General features: G+C 49.1%; 1 protein-coding gene across 1 annotated transcript in view; it reads left to right on the top strand.

Annotated features, from left to right (window-relative positions):
- The first annotated feature begins 10,053 nt into the window (after positions 1–10,053).
- The window catches only part of Kif1a (kinesin family member 1A), an 85,932-nt gene continuing 75,971 nt past the window's right edge, over positions 10,054–20,014 (top strand). Inside the window, exon 1 of the mRNA XM_059278653.1 lies at positions 10,054–10,140. The gene's annotated coding sequence lies outside the window, so the exon portion shown is untranslated. The remainder of the gene's footprint in view (positions 10,141–20,014) is intronic.

Genomic DNA, 20,014 nt, shown 5'->3' with positions numbered 1-20,014 from the left:
TAAGAACTACAGGTGACTAAGGAACACTGAGAGTGGCTGGCCCTTTTTGGATATGGTCATAGCCCCAGACACCAGGAATTTCATAGGATTCAACCGACCCATTGTTCATCATGGTTTGATTTTATCTAGATGTCTGAATCTCTAGTAAGATGTTTAAAACTTTTTCTTGTTTTATTGGAAGGTCTTTTTTTTAGCAGTTTAAACTCAGAACATTATTAAAAAATTAAATAGAGTGAAAATTTGCCTTTATCAGTACTCAAGTCTACTGGTGAGAAAGCGTTATATCTGAGCAAAACCTAAAAATTCAAACTACAGACAGAGGGAGAGTATTTATTTAAAAAGTGAAACAGAGAATGCCACCCCTCCTTCCATCAGGTTCTGTAGTCTTGCCAACCCTGAAAAACCAGAAGCAGGGTTACCTATTCATACCTGTCTCTAAATAATTCATCAAAACACCCCAGTGTGCTAGCCAGCATTCATCAACGTAATACAAACTGCAGTCACCTGGGAAGAGGAACTTCCATTGAGAAAATGTCAGGCTGGCTGGCGGGCACATCTGAGAGGCATGTGATTAATGATTGACGTGGGAGGGTTCAGCCCACTGTTGGCAGTGCCACCCCTGGGCAGGTGGTTCCAGGCCGTATGAGAAAACAAGCTGAGCAAGCCATGAGGAGCAAGCCATTAAGCAATGTTCCTCCATTGCCTCTACTTCAGTTCCTACATCCAGGCTCCCGCCTTGAATTCCTGCCCTGACTTCCCTTCACGATGGACTACAATTGTAAACTGAAATAAACCCCTTTTCTCTCCTTATTACTTTTGGTCATGATGTCTGTCACAGCGATAGAGAGAAAACTAGAATATTTGGCCATCTTTCTCCATCATCATACACTGTACACACACACACACACACTCTTTTCAGCAACTTTGGGGGGATCACCCCAATTCATCATGCCAGTTCCCACACACACACACTCTTTTCAGCAACTTTGGGGGGATCACCCCAATTCATCATGCCAGTTCCCCCCCCCCACACACACACACTCTTTTCAGCAACTTTGGGGGGATCACCCCAATTCATCATACCAGTTCCCACACACACACACTCTTTTCAGCAACTTTGGGGGGATCACCCCAATTCATCATGCCAGTTCCCAAAAATGAACACCCCATCAGCTCCAGTTTTTGCTTCCATTGTGGTTAATATTCTTGTCTGTTTGAGCGATATTCCTGTCTACTTGGTTTATATCCTTGTCTACTTGAGCGATATTCCTGTCTACTTGGTTTATATCCTTGTCTACTTGGGCAAATCTCTGTGTGCATAGAAAAGAGGCGCAGAGCAGGGATCAAGTGTAAGCTCAGTTTAAATGCGGATGTATCGGGACAAACTTCCTCTAGGGGAGTGGCACTGCTTTTCCTGGAGTGACAGTGACAGACAGCTGGCTTTGCTGAATGTCACCAGACATGCTCATCTCCAGAGGCCATATAGCTCAACACAGATCTCTCTGTTTTGATCTGAATTTCTCTGTGATGGTCTTTTTGTTTGTTTGTTTGTTATTCATGTGTTTTCTTTATGTAAGTGCTCCATCTCAGTCTTTGTCCATTTGGCTGGGGATTACATGTATTTCTGTTTTGCTTGCTGTTGACCTGAACAATCTTTTCTTACAATTAGGGAATTCTCGTTACCTTCACGTGTGTTGAAACGGTCTTTCTGGTGTGGGGTCGCCTTTTGGATTCTGTTCTTGGCTGGGTTAAATAGATGTTCAGGCATTTTTTTTTCCTCTTCAGCCCATCTATCTTCTTTAGAGAGTTCAGGTTACAGGCTATATCCTGCACTCTCCACTCCATCCAGCTCCCTAAATGTTCTCATTAGGGATTGATCTCACCGTCAAGTATCAGGTGGAATCCAGCTTTATAGCTTCATACAGGTCCCACCCACTTCTCCCAAACGATGCCTTCCTCATGCGAATTTGATGTCCTTCATTCTGGCATCTTTGTAACTACCAGAGTTAGGTGTTTTGAGACAGTCTGTCACTTTGTAGCCCTAGCTGTCCTAGAGCTTGTTGTGTAAACCAGGCTGGACTTGAACTTGCAGCAATCCTCCTGCCTGTTTCCCTAATGCCAGGATGACAACGTGTCCTCACGCCTGGTCTGCGATTTGATATATGAGTGGCAAATCCTCCTAGACTTCCTTATTGTTTTTCCCATGTAAACTTCGGCTGCTGTTTTAATTGTATATTGAACATGGATTTTGGACTTGGGGGAGTCCTCCCTTTTTACTAAGCTTTAGTGGATTCTGAGTCTTTTCTATATTCAAAAATAACTGCATCACACTTACTGTGTCTCCAAGCTCTCTACTTGTCATTCAAGTTTTCTAGATAGATCATCACATCATCTGAAAATAATAATTTTGTTTCTTCCTTCCTGGTATTTTTATCTTGTGTTTAAATAGGAAAAAAGCACACCTGTGTTTTTCTTCAGAGTCAATATCTCTGGCACTGAGTTTGAAGTGAGATCACCCCCACATCACAGAGTTCGTTAGCTCTCCTGCAAACCAGCCAAGTGTCCCACAGCTCAACTCTGTCATGGATTACCTAAGCCAGAGTGAGTCCCCACAGGGCAGAGCTAAGTTCCTTGAGATGGAGTCCTGCTTCAGTGCCAACTACAGGTAGTGAGTTATAGGTCACCTAAACTCTGACCTTGTGGTAAACCAGGGACTCCTGACTCCTCTCCAGAGCTTTGGTAATTTTCTCTGACAGCTCACAGAATTCAGAGCAACATAGAGGTTCACCCATGTGTTAATAGGACATGGTAAAAAGCCGGGTAAAGAGGTCACAGATGAGTCTAAAACAGTCCTGGGTTCAGCAGCTTCTACCCCCATGAGGCCATCCTTCTGGCTCGGGGATGTGTTTACCAACTTTCGAACTTCCCAGTCCTGTATCTCAGATATTTTTGTGGAGGCTTCCTGTCTTGGTCTGTCTGGGGTGCCATAACAGTATACCTTAAGCAAGGTAATTTAGAAACAGCACATTTTTTTCTTCTCAGTTTTAGAGACTGGAAGTCTGAGAAAGGAATGCCAAAAGAGTCATTGCGCCAGATGAGGACCTGACCCTCATGCATGGAGACTTCCTCACATGGTGGAAGGCACTCCCTCGATCCTTTTCACATGGGCACTGTATTGGTTACATGTCTCATCTCTGTGGCCAAATAGCCAACTAAAGCAATTTAAAGAAAGGAAGGAAGGAAGGAAGGAAGGAAGGAAGGAAGAAAAGAAGGAAGGAAAGAAGAAAAATGAAGAAAGAAAGAAAGAAAGAAAGAAAGAAAAGAAGGAAGGAAAGAAGAAAGAAATGAAGAAAGAAAGAAAGAAAGAAAGAAAGAAAGAAAGAAAGAAAGAAAGAAAGAAAGAAAGAAAGAAAAGAAGGAAGGAATGAAGGAAGGAAGGAAGGAATGAAGGAAGGAAGGGATAAGGGCTACCAAGCTGACATCTGTCATCTCATTGTTCGCGATGCTTACTTAATTCAGCTGATCCAGCCGCTTATGTGGCCTCCCTCACTACTCTGCGTGTCCCTCTTGAAGTGTTGTGCTCAGCAGAGTAGGATGGCCTTCCCTGATAAGGAGAACGCCTCTTCAGTCCAGAACGTGTTATAGGCTATGATCTCTCGGCAGCACCGACAAGCTCTGAAGAGTGGAAGTGTCAGTTTGGCGCACTGTTTGAGTGAATGCATGTCAGGAAAGGCATGCCAATGGGTGACTTCTTGGTGACTGGAGTCAGATGTAGCCAGGTCTCGGTGGAATAAAGAACCTAGAGGCAGACCAGAAACAAGGCAGGTTACAAAGCTCAAAGCACACCCCAGTGGCCCAGTTCCCTAGGCCCCTCTTTCCTAAGGTTCCACAACCTCCAAAACTAGCTCAGAAACCAAATTTCAAACATACAAGCTTGTGGGGACATTTCATGCTAATGGTACCAAGCAAGAATCTCATTTGTGAGGGCTCTGCTTTTCTGACCTAATTTCCTGAGACTCCATCTCTCTCTCTCTCTCTCTCTCTCTCTCTCTCTCTCTCTCTCTCTCTGTTTTTTTTTTTTCAAGATAGGGTTTCTCTTTGCAGTTTGGCTATCTTGAAATTCACTTTGTAGACCAAGCTGGCCTCGAACTCACAGAGATCCTCCTGCCACTGCCTCCCTAGTGCTGGGATTAAAGGCATGCACCACCACCATCCAGCAAGACTCCACCTCTTAATCCTAGCTCATTAAGGGTTAAGTCTACCTGGATGGCATAACAGAATACCTGAAACAGGTATAAACTGTGGTGAGGGGCAATATTCAGTCCATTGTCTTCATCCAGTAGGTGTGATCCACGATGAACTTACCTCTCTATCCCCAAGGATAAGGGGATGAGATTGAAAGTTCCCAGCTCCCAGTATGGCTTAAGCTTTCTATGACAAGCCTTGGGCCCAAAACTGTCCAGGAGCCCAACAAATTTTGCTCATTAGAGCGAAAGGCATTCCATTGTCCTGTAAGGGCCAAGATGAGAAGTCAGGTCTTAGAACCAAAGATCTGGTCTAGGAGAAAAATATGGAACAAAAGATGGTCCTGTACTCAATAAATAATAAGAATTTTAGAAACTTTGGTGGGCAGAGGTGGATATGAATATTTATCTTCTTATGTCACATTTTCTTCTCTTTATGTATAGGATGATATTTGAGTTGAAGCAAGAGTGTGCATCCTTATGATAATGGGAATTACTTTGCTTTCTCACTATTTGTCTTGTGTATGTGGGTTTTGCTGTGTGCCCAGACCCAGGCTCAGCATTCATATCTGCTAATTCATTGCTAACTCAGCTGCCTGAGGGTGCTCTTCTCCCACCAGGGAAGGACTAGCCCAGGGCTGAGTACCTGCGGAGGTCACACACTTGATGGAGGATTGGGTTGACCTCTGCCCCTGGCTGCCCCAAGGCTGAAATTGCCCAGTGAGATGCTGCAAAGCTTCTCTTTTCTCCAGTAGAAGAGGAGGTCAGCCTTCCCCAAAGGAGATGCTTATTTATTGTTTTTGTGCTGAGCAACAAAGCCGGGGCTCTTTATCCAAGGTGGACACACCTTTGACTGCTTAGCTACCCTAGTCTTGACCACTTCAATCCAAAGGCTTAGCCATGGTGTAGCACGGAATGTAGTACTGGATCCTGCCCGGTCATGGTGTTACTACAGTGTTAGCATCACCAGGAAACCCGTGGAGGTCACTAAGGCCTCCCCAGCAGGCATCGTTGTTGTCCTGACTTTGAAAAAGGGTTTCATGAGCATCTTCCATTTTGCAGCTGTAAATCACTTTAGCCAACACCAGACGACTCTCAACTATTTTTATGTTTGAAAGAATGTGAACTTCTCCTGGCCAAGTCTGTGCGGTGCTTCTCTGTGAAAGTGTCCATTTCCTCCATGATGCCCGTCTATTTGAGTTTCAGTTGATTTATTCACAAAACCATCCACTTCATGCATATTTTTCAAGTTATTTGTGTGGAGCGTTTCACTAACTCTAAATCTGTTTTCTCTTTTGTTCTAATTTTGTGTTTCTGTGTTCTTCCATAATTTCTTTGAGCACGCCAGTCAGCACGGCTTCTACCCCGCCTCTTCCTTTGTAAAGTGTGTGTGTGTGTGTGTGTGTGTGTGTGTGTGTGTGTGTGTACATGGCAAAGTCTCACTGTGTCGGCCACATTAGCTTGGGACTCACTGCATAGCCTAGGCTGGCCTGGAAATATTGCAATCCTCCTGCCTCTGAGACATCAGAATAATTTCCAGCCAGGATCCATGTTAGAAGACTTTACATGTCACGAATAATGTAGATATAAAAGAAGCTTCAAGAAGTATGGAGCTAGACAAGGTGATACTCACCAAGAAGATCAGAGGCTCAAGGTCATTCTCAGCTATGTAGCAGATTTTAGTCAAGCCAGGGCTAAGCGAGACCCGGTCTCAAAGCAAACATGGAAAATGAGGCAATAAGAGGGTCAAGTATTTCAGAATGTGCATCCACTGGTTTAAAGCAAGGAGCCAGGGGAAGAAGACTGTGTTTCTGCCATAGCTATAAGTCTAGACAGACTCAACAGTGCCTGTGATAGGGAAGAAGGGACCAAGGTGATGCCCAGAGAGTGAACATTGAGACTATGCGTCCTCTATAGGTGTGTGAGTCCTGTGCTCTGCACAGTGAGTGTTCCACACAAAGTCCTGACCCCAGGTGGCACTGTGGGGAGAGGGCACAGATTTTTAGAAGGTGGAGCCTAGTGGGAAGCCCTTAAGGCATTGGAGATAAACACTTGGTTCCAGCACACTCCGGTCATGATCTGCAGCCCTCACCAGAGGGTCAAGGCAGAGGAGTCGCCCCTCCCCTGTTGTGCCCGGAACCTCCAGAGTCATCTGCTAACACTGAGCCTTTTCTTTCTGTAATTTCATTGTTTTAAATATTTTATTTTTGGTTTTTGGTTTTTCGAGACAGGGTTTCTCTGTGTAACTTTGGAACTTGTCCTGGAACTCATTCTGTAGACCAGGCTGGCCTCAAATTCATAGAGATCCTCCTGCCTCTGCCTCCCAATGCTGGGATTAAAGATGTGCACCACCTCTGCCTGGCAAATATTTTATTATGGTAATAAACAGACAAACAAAAAAGCAGACTTGTTGGGACTGGAGAGATGGCTAAGCAGTTAACACTTGTTGCTCTTCCAAAGGACGTGAGTTCAGTTCCCAGCAGCCACAGTGGGTGGCTCTCAATGGCTTGTCACTCCATCTCCAGGGAATCTGATGCCCTCCCTTGGCCTTGCACACATGTGTACACACACTCAAACACACATATAATTTTTAAAGAAAAATTTAAACTGGGATACAGGATAAATCAAAATGAGTCTTAAGTTCAAAGCAATTGTCATAGAATAAAAGTAAGAATAATTTAGCAGAAGAAAACTCAGATTATTCAATGAGAAATAAGGAGAACACCATTGAATTAATGGACATATAAAATATGGTGTTAAAACTGGGTCTTGATATAGCTGATTATTATAGTGGATTAAGTTAGAAAATTAAAGGTTGAAACAAAGTAGACTTAAAAGTTCCAAGAATTGTGTGTGGTGGCACATGTCTTTAATTCCAGCACCTGGGAGGCAGAGGCAGGCAGATCTCTGTGAGTTCAAGGTTAGTCTGGTCTACAGAGTGAATTCCAGGGCAGCCAGGGCTTTACAGAGAAACCCTGTCTCAAACAAGCAAAACAAAAAGCAAGCAAACAAACAACAACAAAATGATCAGGATCTGTAGTGGCTCAGCTGTTAAGAGCACTGGCTGTATACAGAGGACCAGGCTCCAGTTCCCAGCACCCACAAGGAGGCTTACAGCCCACTGTAACTTCAGTCCTAGGTGATCCAATGCCCCCTTATTGTCTCTTCAGCCTCCTGAATTCACACAGTGCACGTACATACATATACTTCTGGCCAGGACCTTGACTGAACGTACTTTGTAATGTAAGGAGGTTTAATTGGAAAGTGGTAACAAAAGATTACAAACACACACTACAGGGAAGTAAAATTATTCAAGAGAGGTCATTAGGCACACAAGCATTTAGATCAGAATGACCATGAAAACACAGGAGCCAACTGGTTAGATCAGTCTGAGGCAGGACTGGAGAAGGAGTTCTGCAGCTCTAAATAGATACTGAAATTTTAGAATATGGAAAAGCTTAAAGAGAGACACAAACAGAATCCAAAGACTTGTGAAGAAAATAACAGACGGGGACAGAAATAAGTAAAATAAAGGGGAAACCGAGAAGATTCAGAAAACTAAAGTTGGATTTTTGACAATATTCAAAACCACATCAAAAAGAAGAAATGGGGCTGGGGAAACGGCTCAATGGGTAAGTGTTTGCTTTGAAGGTGTGAGGGACTAGAGTTCCGTTCCTCAGGATCTGTGTAAATGCTGGGTAGGTGTGGTGGCCCACCTGATCCCATTGCTTGGAAGACTGAGACAGGAATCTCTGGATAGAGCTGGATAGATAGACTCGCCCAATCAGTAAGCTCTGGGATCACTTGAGAGACCTTACCTCAGCACACAAGGTGGGTGGCCAAGGAAAATACTCTGTGTCAGCCTCTGGCTGCTACATACAAGTGCACACATGCAATGCACTTGCACACACATGTGGCTTCACTCATAAATGCATATAACACACACACACACACACACACACACACACACACACACACACACACACCACAAAGTGGAAGGAACATATATAACAAAAAAGTACAGAAACAATGGCATCTTTTTTCATTGTCAACCTGGCTGGATTTAATATCACCAGGAGACACATTATGGACTTTGTCTATGAGGTCTTTCCAGAAAAACTTAACTCAGGGGAGAAAAACCCTAAATGTGGGTAGTACCATCTCAAGGGCTGTAGTCCTGAATTGAATAAAGCAGAAAAAGTAATCCGGTTCAACATTCATCTCTCTCTGCTTCCCGACTGTGAACACGGTGTGACCGGCTGCCTCAGGCTCCTGCTAACATGTCCTCCCGGGAACACAGCTTCCCACTGCCCTGACAGTATACCTTCTTAACAAAAACCATTCCCTTCTGTTAGCTGGCTTTTGTCACAGCGGCAGCCAACGGTAAGGAACATACTTCCATATGATGGCAATTCAAAAACTCAAACGACATGAATGCTTATTAGCAAAAGCTCAGCTGCCTGGAGAGCCATTGGCTTTGTCTGGATTAACAAGCAAAAATGGAGTCATAAACATTATGACATTTTCTTCTTACCATCCTTGAAGATTAGCTGCCTATCAGCTCTATTGTCTATAGCTGTCCAGTAGCTTATTCGGGTGATACTGGGAAACAAAAAGGGGGGAGCTTTTCCCCAGCTTTGGAGGGGTAGGGTGGGAGCGGGGGTAGTATCTGCCGGAAGATGGAGGGTCTGGGCCCACGCTGCTTACAGGGAATCTTACTGCACAGTGGCATGGCGAGCTGAGGTGGAGCACCGCCTCCCTCAGGCTGCTGTGGATTAAGTGGCTAACAATTTAAAGTGCCCAGCAAACTGCCCGGAGCAGGAGATGCTGCGGGCAGGGGCTCTGTGGAGAGGAAGTCTGGAGCCCTGGTTTCATGGTCACATGACGTCATCACACCCACCACCGCAGTGCGGGGAGTCCTGGTGGGTGAGCGACATAGGCCCTGTCCGAGTTACTCAGTCCTGGGCCGTGGTTGGCCCCATAGTGCAACGGCTACCAGCTAAGCCCTACTGAAAAAGGAAAACGGAGGAGAGTCCGTGAAGGCTGGGTTGGCCATTGAGGATCTAGAGACGCGTGTGGGTTAAGGGCCAGGGAATCTAGACCCGAGTAATAGTATGTGATGTCAGCCATGGAATAGGAGGACAAGGATGGAGGTCTCCACCTGCAGGAAGGAGGTTCAAGTCAGCTCGCCGGCTGTGGCGTCATCCTGGTTAGCAGCACTCCCTGCAATGTTCTGGCTTTCTTCTGATGATCTGGGCCAGACACCAGAAGCGATGTTAAGACCCACCTGTTAACTCCCTGGAGTCCAGATCCCTAGCCCGACCCTACATACCTTCTTCAGTGAAAGAAGCGCCCTAACCCCACACCTAGCTGTATTTTTTTTTTTTTTGTTGTTGTTCCCTATGACGCGCCTGTGTTGATGTCCCGGGGCCCAGCAGGTGGATGGTTCACAGTTTTTATGATTTCTGTTGAAAGCAGTAAGGGCTTGGTTCCCAGTCTGCAGGCAGGTTCAGCTGGGCGCCACCGAGTCCCTCTCTGGGAGTGAAAGGCAGTGCTGAGCGAGGGGATGCTGCCTCCGATTCCGGGCGTCTGTCCCCCACCCCTCACTGGTGATGTCACAGCCCAGCCCCAGCCCCCTCCCGCTCCAACCCCATCTCTTCTGCCCGTCCCTCTCCGCGCGCGACAAACCAGCTGGCGGCTGAGCCTCGGACGCAGCGCGCAGCCAACCAGCGCATCGGGAGGGGCTCGGGGAGGGCCGGGCCGGGGGCACGGAGCTCGTCACGCGGCGCCACCGTCACAGCACCAGCAGCAGCCAGCGAGCAGCATCAGTTCCAGGCTCGGGGACCCTCTCCGGTGCCAGTGCCCATGCGGGGCCGCCGCCAGTGACGCCTGAGAGGTAAGGCTACCGCCCGCCCTGCCTGTCGCCATCCGCGTTCATCATCCCGCACCTGTCCGTGGCATCCGGCACCCGCACTACCAGCATCGGGTGGGGGATTCCGGGCCATCGCCAATGTCCTTGTCGCAGCCCAAAGCGCGGGCTTGGAGCTGCGGCTTCCCTTCCCCCGACCTTCCTCCGCCTCTTCGAAGAACAAAGGGGCGAATTCAGGGGTGTCGGTGCTCCTTGCGAAGCTTTTCAGGGCCCTCAGAAAAGACTCCTTTGCTGCTGAGCGACCCTTGGCCCGTGTGGGCGGAGGTCGCCAGCGAGAGGGACCGGCCGATTTGGTCACAGTCTCCTTTCCCCCTGTATCCCTCCACTGCAGAGGAGCTACCCAGAGGGATGCGACGGATCCGCGGGGGAGGGGAGGCAGAGACGCCGAGTAGGGACCAGGACAAGGCTGCGGGGCGTCGGGACGGGGCGCGGCTGCTGATCCAGGCCCTAGGGAAGGGTGCGCGGGGCAGCGGCTCTGGTCCCCGGTGGGTGGGGGAGGGCCGATGCTGGAGCCGACAGCAAAACAGGCGGGCGGGGCGGGGGATGCGGCGCCACGGCCAGGCCACTGGCTTAATGCGCACTTCACCGGTGACTGCCCGTCACTCCTATTGCTATATATATGCCCCTCCCTCCAGAGACCCCATTTCCCTTCCAGAAAGACACAGCGCGGGAGGAACCACCCGCAGACACGCCTGGCAGTCACTAAGCCAGCGCCCCAGTAACAGGTGTGGCCCCCGGGTGGAGGGAGGGGGCTGAGGGACGCGTCGTCTGGGCTAGCAGAGGTCCCCGGGCGTCTGGCAATGGGTTGACTCTAGGAACATTGCCTGCGAAGACCCTCGCACTCCCTCATTAAGCCACTCCTCGCCCCAACTGCTTCCTAGGGGAAGGCCACCGCCCTCTGCTCCCCAAGGGGCAGGGACCGCATTCGGGCTGAGAGGGAGAGGGAGGGTCTGCGGTGCGGTGAGGTGCAGGCTGCTGGGGGCCACAGGCGAGGGGCGGGGGAGGGGAGAGAGGGATTGCCAAGTCATGGGGCCTGCTGGGCGCCGGCGCAACGTCGCCCGGGCGCGGACCCGATGCGCGCCCACGTCCCCAGGAATGGGGACTTCACCCCCGCCCCCCATCCCCGAAGGCCAGAGGACCGGTCCCCCAGCGGCTAGCCTACCTAAGAGGGGACCGCATTGCTGGGATTAAAGGCCTGCTAGGGCAAGCGGATTGGATCACGAGGCGGAGGGAGGAGGAGGTGCGGAGAGTTCCTGCTGCGCTCAGGGCTGGTGCGAGTCCAATCCCGGGGACCCACAGACTCAGCGCAGGCTCCTGCGGAAGACACGGTCACACCAAGCCGGCCGAAGGCGGCTGCCAGGGCAACGTGCCCAGCGCCTCTGTCTAAGGAGGCAGCGCAGGCTGTAGGGAAGCTGTTGGGGTTCGGGGGGCTGGGGCCGCACCTGCGGCGGCCATTTTGCAGGTGTGGCTGGTCACCTGCCCTAGTCAGGCTCTGGGGAGGGGGTGGGCAGGGCAGGTGTGGAGCAGCAGGGTGAGGGGTGCTGCAGGGTCCAAGGCAGACCTCTGCACAAGCGTGGTCCTCTGCAGGTTCCTTGCTTTTGGTGGGTGGAGTCAGCATTCAAGCCTTCTCAGGCGGAGGGCTGCGGGGGAGCTATGTGTCCTCGGGGTGTGAAGCCTGGGGAGGGCCCTGTTCCCAAGGCAGAGACCCCCTACTAGCGGCTTCCTCCTGCAGTGAGGATGGATCTGAAGGACAGGTTGTCCTTCTTGGTTTGTGGGCCACTGGTCAGAGAAGCCCTGTGTGGGAGCTTGCAATGTGACCACGGGGGGTGGTGGTGGTGGTCCCCCACTGAGACCTGTCAGGCTGGATGCCTCTCTTGCCGTGCCCCCTGTCCTAATGCCCTACCCAGATGGAGCATGGAACCTGTAGACTGCACTAGCCTCAGACAGGTGGAGGTCTGAGCTCTGCACAAAGCCAGAGCTGATGAGTGGCTGAGTAGAATTCAAGATCAGGCCAGGAGGCAGCGGGCAGGGGGTGTCTCAGGATTCAGGATTCAACCTGTACTGTGCCTATTTTTCTGTCTCTTATGATGATTGTGTGCTCTGCAAGGCAATTCTTCTGTGGGCTTTGTATGGGGTTTTGGGGGGGGGGCAGCAAAGACAGGGTAGCAGGTGAGTCTGACCAGCAAAAGCCCAGAAGGACAAGATTGTTCAAGGAGGGTCATCCGGCACAAAAACTGTACCTTGGCCAAGCCTTTGTGCAGAGCTCATCTCTCCAAGAACTGGGGGGGGGGGGGGGGGGGGGCGGGGACGGGGACGACTCAGTGGTCACCTGTGGAGAGTGATGGGCCTCGGCCACTGAGCTAACAGATGAACACATAATATGCAGTGTGCAGAGGTCCACATGTTCCCTAGAGCATGGGCAAACACCTTAGGCCCAAAGGACACAGAGCTTCCCACAGCCCGCCCCAGAGGTAGTAGTCCTGCTTTACCCCTGAGCCCAACCAGGGTCCTGGATCCACACTTGGCCTGACTGACCGCACCTCCCCCAGGGTCTTGGTGACTCAGACTGGCTAAGCCAGGCCTGCCATGATGTAGGAGGGGACACTGTGGGGATGGAAGATGCAGTCAAGGTCAGCAGCAAAGGCCCTCCTGACTCCTCTGAGCACCTACCCAGTCCCTCCGGCTGGCACTTAGTTCCTGAGTTGCCCTCAGCAAAGCCTTTATACCCTATGTTTAACCTAATCCTGGGTGCAGTGTGGGCAGGCCGAGACATTCAGATGGTCTGGAGGTCCCCCTGTGCACCCTCTCCTACTCAGATTTCAGGACTCACATCCACCTACCTTACTCCCGCCCAGGGACCTGCAGCAGTGGCAGCCCTGGTCCTAGAAGCAGGTGGGGAGTTGGGACCAGGGACACTAAGTAGCTGAGTCTCCCCTTGCTTGGGTTGGCAGTGTCCTTCCATGCTGGCTCCCACGGACCTCTCACTTCTCCTCATCCTGGTTTGAGCTGGAGATAGGTGGGGAAGGCAGCCATGGCCCATCTGAGGGTGGCTGGCAGGTGTAGACAGAAGCACGAGTTCTGGCATCGATCTAGGACTTCCCGGGTACCACTAACCTTATGCTGGGACAGACCAGAGGTCAGCTCAAGGGTAGGGGACTGCAGGAGCAGTCAGGGCCATTGAGACCCTAAGGGTTTCATCTCCCCCCCCCCATTCACCTGTGGGGCTGCAGCCACACACACCAGATACAAACACATCATGGAACAGTCACATGTACACACATCTGCACAGGTCACACTCATGCACACAGACGCACATGTGTAGACACACATGCATTCAGCATGCCTGGGTCCCTGCTTTTCCCTACCGTTTGGCTCTTCTCTGGGTCGCTGTCTTTCCAGGCCTAGATCTTCCTGAAAGGCCTCTTGGGTGCTGCCTCCTTCAGAAGGCTTGCTGAAAGTCACTAGCACACAGGATGCAGACCCCTCCCCCTCCCTTCCTCCCCATTTCTCCTCTCCCCCATAGGCTTGGGGCTGAGAAGAAAGCAGGGGACATTTATATGACATAAACTGCACTGTGCTGTTGTGTGCATTCCATTATCCGATGCTCTCAGATGACAGTGAGGAAGTGATAACACGCCCATTACTCAGATGCAGACACTGAGGCTCCTGAAAAGTCATGCTTGACTTTTCCAGGCACCAAACAGTTGCTGCTCTTTTAGTGCCTTCTGTCCGCCTCCCACCCCTCCCATCTGTCTTTCCCTTTTCTCTTATATCCCCATTCCTTACCCCTTCTGGGGGGCAGCATAGTGTCACCTATCCTCCAGTAAGACTCAGTGAGTACCATCTTTGATCTCCAAAGCTCAGGATAAGCAGCTGCTACACTATCAACTGGGGGCAGTCTTAGGTCTGTGAATTTTTTAGGCTGGCTAGGCAGGACATCCTTCCCTTTGGTGGAGCTTTAGGGGTCACAACAGCTTCTGATTGTCCCTGTGGCCCCCTCCCCTTGAGTTGACCTCTGGGGATGATGGTGCCCAGAAGTGTGCTAGAGGGGTGCCAGGACTCCCCACATCCATTCACCTTCAAGTGGGCCTCAGTTGCCTATCCCATCGGTCACCCGTTCGAAGTAAGACAGTAAGATACAGGGCCAGTGGGCACCATTCTGAGGCTGCTGCCCTGGGGTAGGGGTTGGAGGGACTCAGCGGCTCTGTGTGATTGGCTCTCACTTTCTGCCCCCTTCTCGGTCTAGGGTCACTGTGGCTGCAGGTCCCCTCCCCAGCATGGGGCAGAGCTGTAGTAACTGCAGCAGGCAACTGCAGGGCATGGAGGAGCACGGAGAGGCACTGGCCTGAAGTTTAGATGCTTATTCATTACTTCTGTGCTTTAGCAGGATTTTCTTTTAAATTTAATTTAAAAAAAATTTTTATGTGTGTTTTGTTTGCATGTATGTCTGTGCGTGCTTGGTACCTCAGGAAGCCAGAAGAGAGTGTCCTTGAAACGGGAGTTACAGGTGATGGCGAGCCACCACGTGGGTGCTGAGAATTGAACCCAAGTCTTCTGGAAAAGCAGCCAGCACTCCTAACCACTGAGCATCTCTCCAGCCCTGGCAAGACTTTCTCGGTTAGGGTTTTCTTTTCTTAGACCTCAGATATCTTTGCTTTTTAATGGAATGGATTTCTTTTGTCTCTAGGGTCCTGCAGCTCTGCTAAGTCCCTCTTTCCTGCCACCCCATCTCTGTCTGTCTGTCTGGTTGCTGTCAGCCTGGTGCTCATCCCCTTTGTCAGTTCGTTACCGCTCCCATCAACCGAGTCTCTGATTCTTGGCCCACCTGGCTGTCTGTTTATGGTTTTCTATCTTGCTTCGCTGGGGTGTATCCTTGTGAGCCGTATTGAAAATGACGCACGAATCTCTGAGTGTGTGAGGGGGCTCTGCTCCATCCTCACCCGATGCTGAGTCATTTCCTCAGAACTTGGGAGGCTATGGCTTCACAGGCCTGGGCATCCCTGGCTCATGAGTACCTTCTCCTGTGATTCTCTTCCCTCTGGACTCTCCATTTTTCCATGAGAGTCTACCATGCTCTTGGAGAGGTCTCAGTGGGTTTTGTTTGTAATGATGCTTGTGGGCCGTTCGGAAGGAAGGTTGGGTCTCTTATTTGTAGGTTTACGGGTCTTCCTACCTTTTTCCCCCTTTCCTCCTCAAATTTCCTCAAATGCTGCTTTTCTCTCTCATATTTGTCTCCTTGTCTTTTCTGTTTCGTGGACACCTCCTAGTTTTCATTTTCCAGTTCTTGGTCTGAAATTCTGTATGCCGCCTTTTCCACGGCTTGCCTCCAGCACGTTGCCTTCTTTAACTGCTTCTATCTCAGAGCGTCCTGCTCCTATTGCTGAAGGTGACTCTTTCTAGAGCACCCCAGTCTGTAAGCGGAGGTTTTGTTTGCTTGCTTTGTGTGTGGCTCCCCTTTCCCAGGGGGACCCGTTTCCTGCTGCTTTACTCAAGCTCCCCACTTTGCGCATTTGCAGTACTCATAGACGCTGTAGTCCTCGTCGGTACATGTAGGACTTGGAGGGGGGCCCAGCATCAGAGAGTGCTTGTGATGCGTCTTCTTCCTCCGAGTGGGGCTCTAACTGGGGCACGGACCCTTTGCAGGCTCAGGCCCAGCACCACCCAGCACCACCCAGCACCAGAGTTTTGGTCTCAGCCTCTGCCCTGAAGGCTGTGCTCTTTAATATTTGTCAGGGTGGGGGGTGGGGGGTGGGGGAGCATTCTGCTGCCTGCTGATGGTCCCAGTAATGCTATCTATTACGAGGTGGGTGGTCGCAGAGGGGCCGTTTCCTTTTTAGCCCTATGCCTAGCACCTGCCTTCCTCCAGATTCTTTTGGTGCCCAAACATAGCCCTGGGAAGAGTACCCCGCAAGCACCTTCCTCGCTTCCCTGCACCCCTGCAGGCCATCCAAGCCCTTTATTCTCACCACTGGGGTGACTTTACTGTGCTCCTTCTCTCGTTCTATGAGGTCTCAGTGTGACTGGCAGGCATGATGGTTAGTTCGTTGAGGGCCAGGCTCCTCTCTCTTTGGGGGTCTTGGGTGTGAACTGGCTTTGATTCTGTGCATCCATTGTGATAAGAAGGGAACCCATTTCAGATGTTTTCCCTCTCGTACTTAGGAAGAAGAACCTGTTGATGCCATGTTCTTCAATGTCCTTGGCATGTTTGTGTGTCCACAGATCAGCCCATTGACCTATCTTAAAGGTAGATAGATTCCAAAGTAAAGGTTGCTGCTAGGTTGCCAGGGAGGCCCTCATGTGTTCTCTGTAGAGGCTCACCCTTCCCTAGTGGCTAAGAACACCTGCTGCTCATGCCCACCCCACATACTTGTCTACCTTCTGTATGTATCTTGATCCAAGTTCTGTAGCTATCATGAAATACCTGGGACCATGTAACTCACAAAACATAGGGCCTTATTTGGCCCATAGTCAAAGAGCATGGTGCCTGCCTTTGCTTAGCTATGGTGAAAGACTTATTATACTGCATCTAACAGACAAAACTATTCCCTTCAAGACAGAACAAGTGTGCCAGAGAGCTTGATTTTGTATTAAAGTTGATCCTGTGATGAGCCGTTAAACCATGAATGCATGAATGGTCCATTTCTTCATCCTGAAGCTGTTGTTAACATGTGGCTCTGGGGATTCGGTTAGATCCACGGCTGTGTTCTCAGCCATTGCATCATGGTTGTCTCCTACCCACTGTCCACAGGGATCTGGCATTTCCTTGCTCTCCCTGTGCACAGTCCTGTCCCATGTTGACAGAGAAGCCTGAAATGTACAGATGCACCCTGGTCCATGCCACTCTCAGACACTGGTAGCAATGCTTCTGATGCCCCAGTATGGGCCCTGTTCCCTGGCTTAGGACCCCCCAAGACAGCTCAGTTTCCTTTTGACTTTGCTGTGACAATGCTCCCCATTAGTCTCCCCTTCCATTGTGCACAATGACCTATTCTCTTTGCCTCTGAGAGAATTCACCCTCCCCCCACCCTCTGGAGAATGGTGTGATGACGATGTTACCCTAACTATCTTTTTTTAAAAATTAAACATTTAAAAAAAATTTTGTATATATGTATGTGTACGTGCACATATGTGCAGGTGTTTGTGACCATGTTTGCACATGCAGAGAGGATGCAGAGACCAGGGGAGAACTTTGAGTGTTCTGTTCTGCTATTCTCCATCTTACTCTTTTTGAGACAAGAGTTTCTCACAGACTCTAGCTCACCATTTGTTCAGCTAGGCTGGTTGGCCAGCAAGCCCCAGGGATGCTTTTGTCTCTGTAACCTGCCTCCTCAACCCTTGTTTGGGTTACAGGTGTGCCTGGCTGCTTCCATAGATGTTGTAAAGGTGGACTCAAGTTCTTACGCTTGGTTAGCAAGTTCTGTTACCTACTGAGACATCTCCCTGGCTGTGGCTACATACCACATGTACCACTGTACTTCATAGGTCTGTTTCTGATCCTTTCTGTTTACATGGTGGGTTTCTATCCCTCTCTATACCACATGTCTGTCTGTCTGTCTCCATCTGTCTGTCTGTCTATCTATCTATCTATCTATCTATCTATCTATCTATCTATCTATCTATCTATCTAAGATTACACATAGATCAGACTGGTCTTGAACTTGCTATGAGTAGAAGATAAACTCCTGATCCTCCTGTCTCTACCTCTCAAATGCTGGCATTACAGAGGTGGGCCCACCACAGCCAGCTTTCTACTCAGTCCCAGCACTGCATTGTACCTCCTGATCTGCAGGGGACACATTCCAAGACTCCATGTGTATGCCTGAAACTATGGTAGGATATGGCTCCATACAAACTGTTTTTTCCTACACATGTGTATCTGATAAAGTTTTGTTTATGCAGTGGGCACAGTAACAGGTTAACAGTGGTTCATAATAAAATGGAGCTGTTATAATAATAAACCTTAACAAAATTTGCAACTTAGAAACTGCTTAGTTTTGCAAATTTCCATTTAATATTTTTAGGCCATGGTTAACACCAGGTAACTGAATCCAAATACATTAGCTGTTCTTACAACAAATGCCCTAGAGTATCAACTGATAAAGGGGTAGGTTTAGTAAAGCTCAGAGTTTGGGTCCAAGGTTGCATGGCTTCATTGCTTCGGGTCTGGGTTGAGACATCACTGCAGGAGTTCACTGCGAATGAAGCTATTTATGTTTAGGAGAGAGGAAGAGAGGGGTTGGGATACTTTTATTCCTGTCAAACATTTCCCCAGTGACTGGGAGACCCCCCCCTCCCCAATTAGGTCCTTTCCTAAAGGTTCTGTCACCTCCCAGTAGAGTAAGCTCAGATCACATGGGCTGAGTGTGGGAAGTTCAGATCTAAATTGTAGCCCAGGGGACCGTGAATCCATGGTCTGTTTCCCTTCAGACTTGGTATTGGCATTCCTAGTATCTTATTCTCCCACACACATTTTTAGAAGCAAGTTGCCAAGTTTAATAAAAGAGATTAAGATATACTTGAAATTACACTGGCGCTTTAGATAGATTTACATAAAAGTCAACATTTTTGAGATGGTTGTTTTTCACAAAAGGTCATAGCTCAGGCCGGGGAGGTAGCTTAGCTGGTAAAGCTGGTGCCAGGCAAACATGAAGACTTGAATTCAAATTCGACCCCCAGCACTATGGGGGGATGGGCAGTTGTTGCTTGTAATTTGAGTGCTGGGGAGGTAGGGACAGGAAGGCTCCTGGGGCATGCTGGCCAGCTGGTCTAGCTGAATGGGTGAGCTCCACGTACAGTGAGAATGCCTATCTCAAAAGATAAGGTGGAAGAAAACACCTAATGTAGACTTCTGTACCTGCAGGCACCATGCACACAAACATGGACACAGTAAATGTGCATGGAAATAGACAGGAAAAGGTTAGAGTTCTTTGTCTAGATCTTGGTAAAGTTTAACATTTTTCTTCCTGGAAATTTCATGGGATCTTTAGTCATGAGCTTTAGGTACTTCATAGTTTGGTTATTGTTTTAAATGGTAAAATGTTAAATGTCAAATGTTCCTAATTCTCTGACCTGGTGTGCATCAACATGTAGATTTCCAACAATCTTGCTGAAGCTTTGCACTTACCCATGACTTGTGGGAAATATTGATGTCTATGCAAATGAGCAAATGGGCTGAGTGGTGACTGTCCCCTCCCCTCATCTTTGTTTATTGTTTTTCCTGTCTTAGTGTGTGGCTGGAACCCCTGTGACAGTTAAGCAGAAATGGTAGCAGTCTTCCTGGGCTGGCCCCAAACTTTTTAGAGATGGAATATTTTTTCCCAAGTCACTGACAAATGTAACGTTTGGGTGGGTTTCAGTGGATGGCTTCTGGGATTTAAAAGTCTTTTTTTTTTTTCTCAAAATATTTCCCCAAATATTGCTGGGAGAGTTCTCATATGTGGGTCTGGAAGACTACTGACTTGTTGTTGTTTTGTTTTTATTTTTAGTATCTATTGAGGATGTCATACATTCCCCATTTCCCGGGTGTGTAATGACTTACAATGACAGCTGTCCCCATTGTGCTTTATGCCAATATTTCAGGAGTTCCAGGTTGTTTTGTTTTGTTTTGTTTTGCTAATTAAATGTTTTAAATTACATTTATTTTCTTTTTATTGCGTGTGTTTGCAAACTTGAGAGCCGTAACCACACCTGTGGCGACCAGAGGACCCCCTGTGTCAGCAGGTTCTCTCATCCCACCACGTAGGGCTTGTGACTGATGTCAGACACCAGGCTTGGTGGCCAGTGCCTCCACCCCTTGACTCATCTTGTCAGCTCTGTGCAGTCTTCTGGGCTCCTGAATCTA

Source organism: Peromyscus eremicus, chromosome 13 (genome assembly GCF_949786415.1).
Source record: "Peromyscus eremicus chromosome 13, PerEre_H2_v1, whole genome shotgun sequence".
In the NCBI taxonomy this organism is placed as follows: Eukaryota; Metazoa; Chordata; class Mammalia; order Rodentia; family Cricetidae; genus Peromyscus; species Peromyscus eremicus.
Note: the sequence above shows the minus strand (reverse complement) of the source record. Positions and strands in the feature narration are given on the sequence as shown.